The sequence below is a fragment of the Cherax quadricarinatus genome, chromosome 30 (assembly GCF_038502225.1).
Source record: "Cherax quadricarinatus isolate ZL_2023a chromosome 30, ASM3850222v1, whole genome shotgun sequence".
NCBI classification, from domain to species: domain Eukaryota; kingdom Metazoa; phylum Arthropoda; class Malacostraca; order Decapoda; family Parastacidae; genus Cherax; species Cherax quadricarinatus.
This window is the reverse complement of record NC_091321.1, coordinates 18,532,377-18,546,867: the sequence shown is the minus strand read 5'-3', so window position 1 is coordinate 18,546,867 and position 14,491 is coordinate 18,532,377.

Below are 14,491 nucleotides of genomic sequence, written 5' to 3'. Positions count from 1 at the left end.
AGTCACACTGTAGTGATGGTGAGTCACACTGTACTGATGGTGAGTCACACTGTAGTGATGGTGAGTCACACTGTAGTGATGGTGAGTCCCACTGTGTAGTGATGGTGAGTCACACTGTGTAGTGATGGTGAGTCACACTGTAGTGATGGTGAGTCACACTGTGTAGTGATGGTGAGTCCCACTGTGTAGTGATGGTGAGTCCCACTGTGTAGTGATGGTGAGTCACACTGTGTAGTGATGGTGAGTCACACTGTGTAGTGATGGTGAGTCACACTGTGTAGTGATGGTGAGTCACACTGTAGTGATGGTGAGTCACACTGTACTGATGGTGAGTCACACTGTAGTGATGGTGAGTCCCACTGTGTAGTGATGGTGAGTCCCACTGTGTAGTGATGGTGAGTCACACTGTACTGATGGTGAGTCACACTGTACTGATGGTGAGTCACACTGTAGTGATGGTGAGTTACACTGTGTAGTGATGGTGAGTCCCACTGTAGTGATGGTGAGTCACACTGTACTGATTGTGAGTCACACTGTACTGATGGTGAGTCACACTGTAGTGATGGTGTCACACTGTGTAGTGATGGTGAGTCCCACTGTAGTGATGGTGAGTCACACTGTGTAGTGATGGTGAGTCCCACTGTAGTGATGGTGAGTCTCACTGTGTAGTGATGGTGAGTCCCACTGTAGTGATGGTGAGTCACACTGTGTAGTGATGGTGAGTCCCACTGTAGTGATGGTGAGTCTCACTGTGTAGTGATTGTGAGTCACACTGTACTGATTGTGAGTCACACTGTACTGATGGTGAGTCACACTGTAGTGATGGTGTCACACTGTGTAGTGATGGTGAGTCCCACTGTAGTGATGGTGAGTCACACTGTACTGATTGTGAGTCACACTGTACTGATGGTGAGTCACACTGTAGTGATGGTGTCACACTGTGTAGTGATGGTGAGTCCCACTGTAGTGATGGTGAGTCACACTGTGTAGTGATGGTGAGTCACACTGTGTAGTGATGGTGAGTCACACTGTGTAGTGATGGTGAGTCACACTAGTGATGGTGAGTCACACTGTAGTGATGGTGAGTCACACTGTAGTGATGGTGAGTCACACTGTACTGATGGTGAGTCACACTGTGTAGTGATGGTGAGTCACACTGTAGTGATGGTGAGTCACACTGTGTAGTGAGTCACACTGTTTAGTGATTGTGAGTTACACTGGGTAGTGATGGTGAGTCACACTGTGTAGTGATGGTGAGTCACACTGTACTGATGGTGAGTCATACTGTACTGATGGTGAGTCACACTGTAGTGATGGTGGGTCACACTGTACTGATGGTGAGTCACACTGTAGTGATGGTGAGTCACACTGTACTGATGGTGAGTCACACTGTACTGATGATGAGTCACACTGTGTAGTGATGGTGAGTCACACTGTGTAGTGATGGTGAGTCACACTGTGTAGTGATGGTGAGTCACATTGTGTAGTGGTGAGTCACAATGTGTAGTGATGGTGAGTCACACTGTGTAGTGGTGAGTCACACTGTGTAGTGATGGTGAGTCACACTGTGTAGTGATGGTGAGTCACGCTGTGTAGTGGTGAGTCACACTGTGTAGTGATGGTGAGTCACACTGTGTAGTCGTGAGTCACACTGTGTAGTGATGGTGAGTCACACTGTGTAGTGATGGTGAGTCACAGTGTAGTGATGGTGAGTCACACTGTAGTAGTGAGTCACACTGTGTAGTGATGGTGAGTCACACTGTGTAGTGATGGTGAGTCACACTGTGTAGTGATGGTGAGTCACACTGTGTAGTGATGGTGAGTCACACTGTGTAGTGATGGTGAGTCACACTGTGTAGTGATGGTGAGTCACACTGTGTAGTGATGGTGAGTCACACTGTGTAGTGATGGTGAGTCACACTGTGTAGTGATGGTGAGTCACACTGTGTAGTGATGGTGAGTCACACTGTGTAGTGATGGTGAGTCACACTGTGTAGTGATGGTGAGTCACACTGTAGTGATGGTGAGTCACACTGTAGTGATGGTGAGTCACACTGTGTAGTGATGGTGAGTCACACTGTAGTGATGGTGAGTCACACTGTAGTGATGGTGAGTCACACTGTAGCGATGGTGAGTCACAATGTGTAGTGATGGTGAGTCACACTGTAGTGATGGTGAGTCACACTGTAGTGATGGTGAGTCACACTGTAGTGATGGTGAGTCACACTGTAGTGATGGTGAGTCACACTGCAGTGATGGTGAGTCACACTGTAGTGATGGTGAGTCACACTGTGTAGTGGTGAGTCACACTGTGTAGTGATGGTGAGTCACACTGTGTAGTCGTGAGTCGCACTGTGTAGTGATGGTGAGTCACACTGTGTAGTGATGGTGAGTCACAGTGTAGTGATGGTGAGTCACACTGTAGTAGTGAGTCACTGTGTAGTGATGGTGAGTCACACTGTGTAGTGATGGTGAGTCACACTGTGTAGTGATGGTGAGTCACACTGTGTAGTGATGGTGAGTCACACTGTGTAGTGATGGTGAGTCACACTGTGTAGTGGTGAGTCACACTGTGTAGTGATGGTGAGTCACACTGTGTAGTGATGGTGAGTCACACTGTGTAGTGATGGTGAGTCACACTGTGTAGTGATGGTGAGTCACACTGTGTAGTGATGGTGAGTCACACTGTGTAGTGATGGTGAGTCACACTGTAGTGATGGTGAGTCACACTGTAGTGATGGTGAGTCACACTGTGTAGTGATGGTGAGTCACACTGTAGTGATGGTGAGTCACACTGTAGTGATGGTGAGTCACACTGTAGTGATGGTGAGTCACACTGTGTAGTGATGGTGAGTCACACTGTAGTGATGGTGAGTCACACTGTAGTGATGGTGAGTCACACTGTAGTGATGGTGAGTCACACTGTAGTGATGGTGAGTCACACTGTACTGATTGTGAGTCACACTAGAGATGGTGAGTCACACTGTGTAGTGATGGTGAGTCACACTGTGTAGTGATGGTGAGTCACACTGTGTAGTGATGGTGAGTCACACTGTGTAGTGATGGTGAGTCACACTGTGTAGTGATGGTGAGTCACACTGTGTAGTGATGGTGAGTCACACTGTGTAGTGATGGTGAGTCACACTGTGTAGTGATGGTGAGTCACACTGTGTAGTGATGGTGAGTCACACTGTGTAGTGATGGTGAGTCACACTGTGTAGTGATGGTGAGTCACACTGTGTAGTGATGGTGAGTCACACTGTGTAGTGATGGTGAGTCACACTGTGTAGAAAATATGATAATGGTACACAATACGAACAGGTTGACAAGTAGGTCACATCTACAACAATTAGGTATCTTTATTCCTGGCCAGCCTACACAGCAGGCTGGCCAGGGGTAGTACCATCACACACTGTAGGTTATGGCTGGCCATGGGTGGTACCATCACACACTGTAGGTTATGGCTGGCCAGGGGTGGTACCATCACACACTGTAGGTCATGGCTGGCCAGGGGTGGTACCATCATACACTGTAGGTCATGGCTGGCCAGGGGTGGTACCATCACACACTGTAGGTCATGGCTGGCCAGGGGTGGTACCATCACACACTGTAGGTCATGGCTGGCCAGGGGTGGTACCATCACACACTGTAGGTCATGGCTGGCCAGGGGTGGTACCATCACACACTGTAGGTTATGGCTGGCCATGGGTGGTACCATCACACACTGTAGGTTATGGCTGGCCAGGGGTGGTACCATCACACACTGTAGGTTATGGCTGGCCAGGGGTGGTACCATCACACACTGTAGGTCATGGCTGGCCAGGGGTGGTACCATCATACACTGTAGGTTATGGCTGGCCAGGGGTGGTACCATCACACACTGTAGGTCATGGCTGGCCAGGGGTGGTACCATCACACACTGTAGGTCATGGCTGGCCAGGGGTGGTACCATCACACACTGTAGGTCATGGCTGGCCAGGGGTGGTACCATCACACACTGTAGGTCATGGCTGGCCAGGGGTGGTACCATCACACACTGTAGGTCATGGCTGGCCAGGGGTGGTACCATCACACACGGTAGGTCATGGCTGGCCAGGGGTGGTACCATCACACACTGTAGGTCATGGCTAGCCAGGGGTGGTACCATCATACACTGTAGGTCATGGCTGGCCAGGGGTGGTACCATCACACACTGTAGGTCATGGCTGGTACCATCACACACTGTAGGTCATGGCTGGTCAGGGGTGGTACCATCACACACTGTAGGTCATGGCTGGCCAGGGGTGGTACCATCACACACAGTAGGTCATGGCTGGCCAGGGGTGGTACCATCACACACTTTATGTCATGGCTGGCCAGGGGTGGTACCATCACACACTGTAGGTCATGGCTGGCCAGGGGTGGTACCATCATACACTGTAGGTCATGGCTGGCCAGGGGTGGTACCATCACACACTGTAGGTCATGGCTGGCCAGGGGTGGTACCATCACACACTGTAGGTCATGGCTGGCCAGGGGTGGTACCATCACACACTGTAGGTCATGGCTGGCCAGGGGTGGTACCATCACACACTGTAGGTCATGGCTGGCCAGGGGTGGTACCATGTTACAAAAAACGCGATTCTAAAAGCTTAGAGATCTCCAGTGAATACTAGAAAGGACTGCCCTTCTAGCATCCAGCCTGTTACTGGGTTTTCGTAACAATTTGTCAGTATCCTTGTCCAATTATCCATTAGAATTCAGTATGATTCAATAGTGCTTCAGGATTATAACTGGTAGGTTACTAACTAGAGAAAATAAAATTTAATAAATTTATTGAGTATCGTCTAGACTCTAGACGATATACCTGTAGACTCTAGAGGTATATTATCAAAGTAAATTAAATTAATAATAATCAAAATAATAATAATCACTTCTCTCGTATACAACAGTATTGTGCTGAAAGCACATATCACATTTATAATTCTTAAGTACCGTCTGGTACATTAACATTTAATAAGATATTACAAATATGTACAAGTAAGTTTGTGTATGTGTGTAAGTGCTCTAAGTAGTTCCCTAAGTCTCACGACTCGACTAGACTTAAACAAGTGACTGACAAAGTCCTCAAATAAACTAACTTCTTGACCAACTGACAATCAGAACAGTCTGCTTGAACAATAAAAAGAAAGCTAATCCCAATAGCAATATAACAAGCAGCTGCGACACAGAATCAGGAACAAGGAGATAATATAACAACACTAAGTAGAGACCATCAGCAGATCCTCCACAAAAGTCACAAAACTCCCATACTACTGAATCTAAGTTCAGCATAAGAAAATCCCGACTGTGACAGTACACAGAAACCAGTACGAATTAGGTCAGAAGCTACAGCTCAGGACCTGAGTTGTTTAGAGTGTCTATGCGACACACAACCTCAGTACAACGTCGAAAATCACTAAGTCTATACAATGTTCTGTGAACAGAGTTCTACAGAACAAGAATAATGAGACAGACAATCTGTCCAACCACCAAGAGAGTCTAGACCAGACTGAATACTTCAGGCAAGGTGAGGACCCCCCCCCCCCTCGATCACGTGATAGCTCCGTGGACAGTACTGCCCAGCAACAGAAGCCGGCAGAATAACGAGCAAAGAGCGATAATTACAGTAGTTAGACAATCAAGACTTGAACTGAGCACATAATATGTTAAATCCTACCTAACAACAGGTAACTAAGTCAAATAATAATATAAAGCAATACATTTACGTTTTAGCTATTATCGCAAATATAAGCAATATAAAATTATATGAAAAGGTAATAATTATATAAATACATAATAATCATTGCAACCCATTCAGGGGTTGCAACATACCATCACACACTGTAGGTTATGGCTGGTCAGGGGCAGTACCATCACACACTGTAGGACATGGCTGGCCATGGGTGGTACCATCACACACTGTAGGTCATGGCTGGCCAGGGGTGGTACCATCACACACTGTAGGTTATGGCTGGCCAGGGGTGGTACCATCACACACTGTAGGTCATGGCTGGTCAGGGGTGGTACCATCACACACTGTAGGTCATGGCTGGTCAGGGGTGGTACCATCACACACTGTAGGTTATGGCTGGTCAGGGGTGGTACCATCACACACTGTAGGTCATGGCTTGTCAGGGGTGGTACCATCACACACTGTAGGTTATGGCTGGCCAGGGGCAGTACCATCACACACTGTAGCTTATGGCTGGTCAGGGGTGGTACCATCACACACTGTAGGTCATGGCTAGCCAGGGGTGGCACCATCACACATTGTAGGTCATGGCTGGTCAGGGGTGGTACCATCACACAATGTAGGTTATGGCTGGCCAGGGGTGGTACCATCACACACTGTAGGTCATGGCTAGCCAGGGGTGGTACCATCACACACTGTAGGTCATGGCTGGCCAGGGGTGGTACCATCACACACTGTAGGTCATTGATGGCCAGGGGTGGTACCATCACACACTGTAGGTCATGGCTAGCCAGGGGTGGTACCATCACACACTGTAGGTCATGGCTGGCCAGGGGTGGTACCATCACACACTGTAGGTCATGGCTGGCCAGGGGTGGTACCATCACACACTGTAGGTCATGGCTGGCCAGGGGTGGTACCATCACACACTGTAGGTCATGGCTGGCCAGGGGTGGTACCATCACACACTGTAGGTCATGGCTGGCCAGGGGTGGTACCATCACACACTGTAGGTCATGGCTGGCCAGGGGTGGTACCATCACACACTGTAGGTCATGGCTGGCCAGGGGTGGTACCATCACACACTGTAGGTCATGGCTGGCCAGGGGTGGTACCATCATACACTGTAGGTTATGGCTGGTCAGGGGCGGTACCATCACACACTGTAGGTCATGGCTGGCCAGGGGCGGTACCATCACACACTGTAGGTCATGGCTGGCCAGGGGTGGTACCATCACACACTGTAGGTCATGGCTGGCCAGGGGTGGTACCATCACACACTGTAGGTCATGGCTGGCCAGGGGTGGTACCATCACACACTGTAGGTCATGGCTGGCCAGGGGTGGTACCATCACACACTGTAGGTCATGGCTGGCCAGGGGTGGTACCATCACACACTGTATGTCATGGCGAGCCAGGGGTGGTACCATCACACACTGTAGGTCATGGCTGGCCAGGGGTGGTACCATCACACGCTGTAGGTCATGGCTGGCCAGGGGTGGTACCATCACACACTGTAGGTTATGGCTGGTCAGGGGCGGTACCATCACACAATGTAGGTCATGACTGGCCAGAGGTGGTACCATCACACACTGTAGGTCATGGCTGGCCAGGGGTGGTACCATCACACACTGTAGGTCATGGCTGGCCAGGGGCGGCACCACAAACTGTAGGTCATGGCTGGCCAGGGGTGGTACCATCAAACACTGTAGGTCATGGCTGGCCAGGGGTGGTACCATCACACACTGTAGGTCATGGCTGGCCAGGGGCGGCACCATCACACACTGTAGGTCATGGCTGGCCAGGGGTGGTACCATCACACACTGTAGGTCATGGCTGTCCAGGGGTGGTACCATCACACACTGTAGGTCATGGCTGGCCAGGGGTGGTACCATCACACACTGTAGGTCATGGCTGGCCAGGGGTGGTACCATCACACACTGTAGGTCATGGCTGGCCAGGGGTGGTATTAATAACACAAGGAAGCCTTCTAGGTAGTCTACACGTGCTGTGAATACCAGCGATAAACACTGCCTCCCTTCTCCCCGTCACACTTCCTCCTGTCACTCTCTCCCATCACACCCCTACCGTCACACTTCCTCCCATCACACCCCTACCGTCACACTTCTGTCACAATTTCTCCCATCACATCCCTATGCGACACTCTTTCTACTACCGTCACACTGGTCCAATGGTAACATCAATCAGCTGGCTCCTGCCACAATGTCTGGGAGTTGCCACTTAGTGTATACCTCCTTCAGGGAGGTGCTGAGCCAGTATCACCTGCGTCAGGACGCTCTTTCAGAGTTTACCTGCAGTTTCCTGGAGTCGCTTCTTCAGGTCATGGCCCCAGCGACCCGTTTCTCTCGTGTTCTATCCTGAAACCTACCTGGAAAAGATCTGAGGGGCGACGATCATGTTCCAGACCAGGTCTCCAGGTCTGGAACACCACCGACCAAGCTGCTGGCACTAGCCGCATGCACACCAAGGTAGGCACCACAGCCTGCCTGATCAGGAACTGACTAGAGGAACTTATCAAGTTCTTTCTCGTAGACAGAGGTTAACCGAATCCCTCTCAGTGCATGTTGCTTTTACGTACTAATATCAAGCTGCAGGGGTCATACTGTTGAGATTACGTGTGACAAGACGCAAGAGGACTCTTTCTACCCTTCACAGCCCGTTCTGAGCCTCCTGACTACCAGATCAACCAGGTTGTTGCTGTTAAAGGCTCACAGGCCTACCATATATAGACAAGTACACACACACACACACACACACACTGTACGTATTGCAACACGAAAGACCTACATCTATCATTCAACTTCCTCCGTAATATTTTGAATATATATATATATATATATATATATATATATATATATATATATATATATATATATATATATATATATATATATACATATATATATATATATATATATATATATATATATATATATATATATATATATATATATATATATATATATATATATATATATATATGCAAAACAAAGACTCTGAAAGAATAGAGAAATTCCAAGCGCTTTCGTGACTACTCACATTATCAAGGAACTATGAAAGTAAAGCATCCAAGGAAGCTATATAAGGGGTCTGGCCAGCACCTCACTATCAGATCCCACAACGGTTAAACACCTGACGCGCGCCGACCCAACTTGGATAGGTCCTTTGCACAACTCACCCACAAACTATTCTACCCAAGAAAATTTAAAAATTATTTGTCCAGTGTACTATTAAATTCTTCCCAAATTCTATTAATTATAAATGGATCTGATTGATATAAACCAAAGGAAATATTCATATTATTGTCAAAACTGCTTTTTATGAAACAAGATTCAATTATATTCCTGTCGACCATGGACTTGCTTGATACTACTTTCTCAACTTTTTGAAAATCAATTGGATGGTTAAAATCTCTTACATGAATAAATAGAGCATTGGAATCTTGTCCAGTTCTAATGCTATATTTATGTTGCTTTAATCTTAGTTCGAGATTTTTACCAGTTTGACCGTAATAAACTTTATCGCAAATTTTACAAGGAATCTTATAGACACATCCATCAGCATTTTGGGGGGAATTCTTTATCAAAAGTTTTTTTTACTGTATCAAGATTTTTGAATACAACTTTAATATTAAAAGTCTTAAGAAGAGAAGGCATATCAACCAAGTTTTCATGGTAAGGGAGAACCAACATATTTTTAGTTGAATAAGGCTGGTTGTCCCTTTTTGGATTATAAAAAGTATTTCTAGCAACTTCAAAAGATTTATCAATTACATTTCTTGGGTATTTTAAATCATTACCTATTTCATAAATTTTGGATATTTCCTCATCTATGAACTCAGGACTACAAATTCGTAAAGCTCTCAAAAACATTGATGAGAAAACAGACAGTTTGACTCTATCTTGATGCGAGGAATAATAGTGGACATAGGAACAGTTATTTGTAGGTTTTCTGTAAATTTTAAATTTGAATTCATTACCCTTAATAATTAAAACATCTAGAAAAGGCAATGAGTTATTTTCTTCAAACTCAACAGTAAAGTTTATAGAATGGGCTAAGCTATTTAATTTTCCAAGGAAATGGTGTATATCTACATTTTTGGGCATAAGACACAAAATATCATCAACATATCTGAACCATTTAGCTCTATTAGGGAGGATTGTGTTAAGCAACCTTGTTTCAAAAAATTCCATGTATAGGTTACTAAGAACAGGTGAAAGAGGATTTCCCATTGCCATACCAAACTTCTGAGTGTAAAACTTATCATTAAATACAAATTTTGCATCAACAATGCAAAGTTTAATAAGTTTAATGATAGTAGGAACTGGCAATGGTAAATCATAGTTAACGAGTTCTTCAGATAAGAAACTTAATAAATCATCAACAGGAACTTTCGTAAACAAGGAAGTAACATCAAAACTAACCATGTTAAAATCATTTAAGTCAGTCAAGGAGCTTAATTTATCAACCAAGTCTATGTTGTTTTTAACATTAAAGTTAGAAATTTTGCCAACAATAGGGCTCAAAATATCAACAAGCCATTTGGATAATTTATATGAAACTGACGCTATGGAGCTAATAATTGGTCTGACTGGATTCCCTGGTTTTACAGAAAACCTACAAATAACTGTTCCTATGTCCACTATTATTCCTCGCATCAAGATAGAGTCAAACTGTCTGTTTTCTCATCAATGTTTTTGAGAGCTTTACGAATTTGTAGTCCTGAGTTCATAGATGAGGAAATATCCAAAATTTATGAAATAGGTAATGATTCAAAATACCCAAGAAATGTAATTGATAAATCTTTTAAAGTTGCTAGAAATACTTTTTACAATCCAAAAAGGGACAACCAGCCTTATTCAACTAAAAATATGTTGGTTCTCCCTTACCATGAAAACTTGGTTGATATGCCTTCTCTTCTTAAGACTTTTAATATTAAAGTTGTATTCAAAAATCTTGATACAGTAAAAAAAACTTTTGATAAAGAATTCCCCCCAAAATGCTGATGGATGTGTCTATAAGATTCCTTGTAAAATTTGCGATAAAGTTTATTACGGTCAAACTGGTAAAAATCTCGAACTAAGATTAAAACAACATAAATATAGCATTAGAACTGGACAAGATTCCAATGCTCTATTTATTCATGTAAGAGATTTTAACCATCCAATTGATTTTCAAAAAGTTGAGAAAGTAGTATCAAGCAAGTCCATGGTCGACAGGAATATAATTGAATCTTGTTTCATAAAAAGCAGTTTTGACAATAATATGAATATTTCCTTTGGTTTATGTAAATTAGATCCATTTATAATTAATAGAATTTGGGAAGAATTTAATAATACACTGGTAATACACTGGACAAATAATTTTTAAATTTTCTTGGGTAGAATAGTTTGTGGGTGAGTTGTGCAAAGGACCTATCCAAGTTGGGTCGCCGCGCGTCAGGTGTTTAACCGTTGTGGGATCTGATAGTGAGGTGCTGGCCAGACCCTTTATATAGCTTCCTTGGATGCTTTACTTTCATAGTTCCTTGATAATGTGAGTAGTCACGAAGGCGCTTGGAATTTCTCTATTCTTTCAGAGTGGTTGTTTTGCATATTCTGAAATCACCTGTTTACTGTGATCTTATTGCATATATATATATATATATATATATATATATATATATATATATATATATATATATATATATATACAAAACACACCCCATCCAATTCAACTTTCTTAAATCCCAAGAGCAAAACACACAAACACACACACACAAAAAAGACATTAGACAGCACCAAGGTTAATTAGACAAAAATGCTAATGATTACGACTGACCTTAATTGCGGGGAAAATTTATCCTAATTTGGATGAGGATAACGAGGCGAGTGCTGGCAGGATACCAATATACCAACACCAGTGCTGGCAGGATACCAATATACCAACACCAGTGCTGGCAGGATACCAATATACCAACACCAGTGCTGGCAGGATACCAATATACCAACACCAGTGCTGGCAGGATACCAATATACCAACACCAGTGCTGGCAGGATACCAATACACCAACACCAGTGCTGGCAGGATACCAATATACTAACACCAGTGCTGGCAGGATACCAATATACCAACACCAGTGTTGGCAGGATATCAATATACCAACACCAGTGCTGGCAGGATACCAATATACCAACACCAGTGCTGGCAGGATACCAATATACCAACACCAGTGCTGGCAGGATACCAATATACCAACACCAGTGCTGGCAGGATACCAATATACCAACACCAGTGCTGGCAGGATACCAATATACCAACACCAGTGCTGGCAGGATACCAATATACCAACACCAGTGCTGGCAGGATACCAATATACCAACACCAGTGCTGGCAGGATACCAATATACCAACACCAGTGCTGGCAGGATACCAATATACCAACACCAGTGCTGGCAGGATACCAATATACCAACACCAGTGCTGGCAGGATACCAATATACCAACACCAGTGCTGGCAGGATACCAATATACCAACACCAGTGCTGGCAGGATACCAATATACCAACACCAGTGCTGGCAGGATACCAATATACCAACACCAGTGCTGGCAGGATACCAATACACCAACACCAGTGCTGGCAGGATACCAATATACCAACACCAGTGCTGGCAGGATACCAATATACCAACACCAGTGTTGGCAGGATATCAATATACCAACACCAGTGCTGGCAGGATACCAATATACCAACACCAGTGCTGGCAGGATACCAATATACCAACACCAGTGCTGGCAGGATACCAATACACCAACACCAGTGCTGGCAGGATACCAATATACCAACACCAGTGCTGGCAGGATACCAATATACCAACACCAGTGTTGGCAGGATATCAATATACCAACACCAGTGCTGGCAGGATACCAATATACGAACACCAGTGCTGGCAGGATACCAATACACCAACACCAGTGCTGGCAGGATACCAATATACCAACACCAGTGCTGGCAGGATACCAATATACCAACACCAGTGCTGGCAGGATACCAATATACCAACACCAGTGCTGGCAGGATACCAATATACCAACACCAGTGCTGGCAGGATACCAATATACCAACACCAGTGGCAGGCAATATACCAACACCAGTGCTGTCAGTATACCAATATACCAACACCAGTGCTTGCAGGATACCAATATACCAACACCAGTGCTGGCAGGATACCAATATACCAACACCAGTGCTGGCAGGATATCAATATACCAACACCAGTGCTGGCAGGATACCAACATACCAACACCAGTGCTGGCAGGATACCAATATACCAACACCAGTGCTGGCAGGATACCAATATACCAACACCAGTGCTGGCAGGATACCAATATACCAACACCAGTGCTGGCAGGATACCAATATACCAACACCAGTGCTGGCAGGATACCAATACACCAACACCAGTGCTGGCAGGATACCAATATACCAACACCAGTGCTGGCAGGATACCAATATACCAACACCAGTGCTGGCAGGAAACCAATATACCAACACCAGTGCTGGCAGGATACCAATATACCAACACCAGTGCTGGCAGGATACCAATATACCAACACCAGTGCTGGCAGGATACCAATATACCAACACCAGTGCTGGCAGGATACCAATATACCAACACCAGTGCTGGCAGGATACCAATATACCAATACCAGTGCTGGCAGGATACCAATATACCAACACCAGTGCTGGCAGGATATAAATATACCAACACCAGTGCTGGCAGGATACCAATATACCAACACCAGTGCTGGCAGGATACCAATATACCAACAACAGTGCTGGCAGGATATCAATATACCAACACCAGTGCTGGCAGGATACCAATATACCAACACCAGTGCTGGCAGGATACCAATATACCAACACCAGTGCTGGCAGGATACCAATATACCAACACCAGTGCTGGCAGGATACCAATATACCAACACCAGTGCTGGCAGGATACCAATATACCAACACCAGTGCTGGCAGGATACCAATATACCAACACCAGTGCTGGCAGGATACCAATATACCAACACCATTCCTGGCATGATATCAATATACCAACACCAGTGCTGGCAGGATACCAATATACCAACACCAGTGCTGGCAGGATACCAATATACCAACACCAGTGCTGGCAGGATATCAATATACCAACACCAGTGCTGGCAGGATACCAATATACCAACACCAGTGCTGGCAGGATACCAATATACCAACACCAGTGCTGGCAGGATACCAATATACCAACACCAGTGCTGGCAGGATACCAATATACCAACACCAGTGCTGGCAGGATACCAATATACCAACACCAGTGCTGGCAGGATATCAATATACCAACACCAGTGCTGGCAGGATACCAATATACCAACACCATTGCTGGCAGGATATCAATATACCAACACCAGTGCTGGCAGGATACCAATATACCAACACCAGTGCTGGCAGGATACCAATATACCAACACCAGTGCTGGCAGGATACCAATATACCAACACCAGTGCTGGCAGGATACCAATATACCAACACCAGTGCTGGCAGGATACCAATATACCAACACCAGTGCTGGCAGGATACCAATATACCAACACCAGTGCTGGCAGGATACCAATATACCAACACCAGTGCTGGCAGGATACCAATATACCAACACCAGTGCTGGCAGGATACCAATATACCAACACCAGTGCTGGCAGGATATCAATATACCAACACCAGTGCTGGCAGG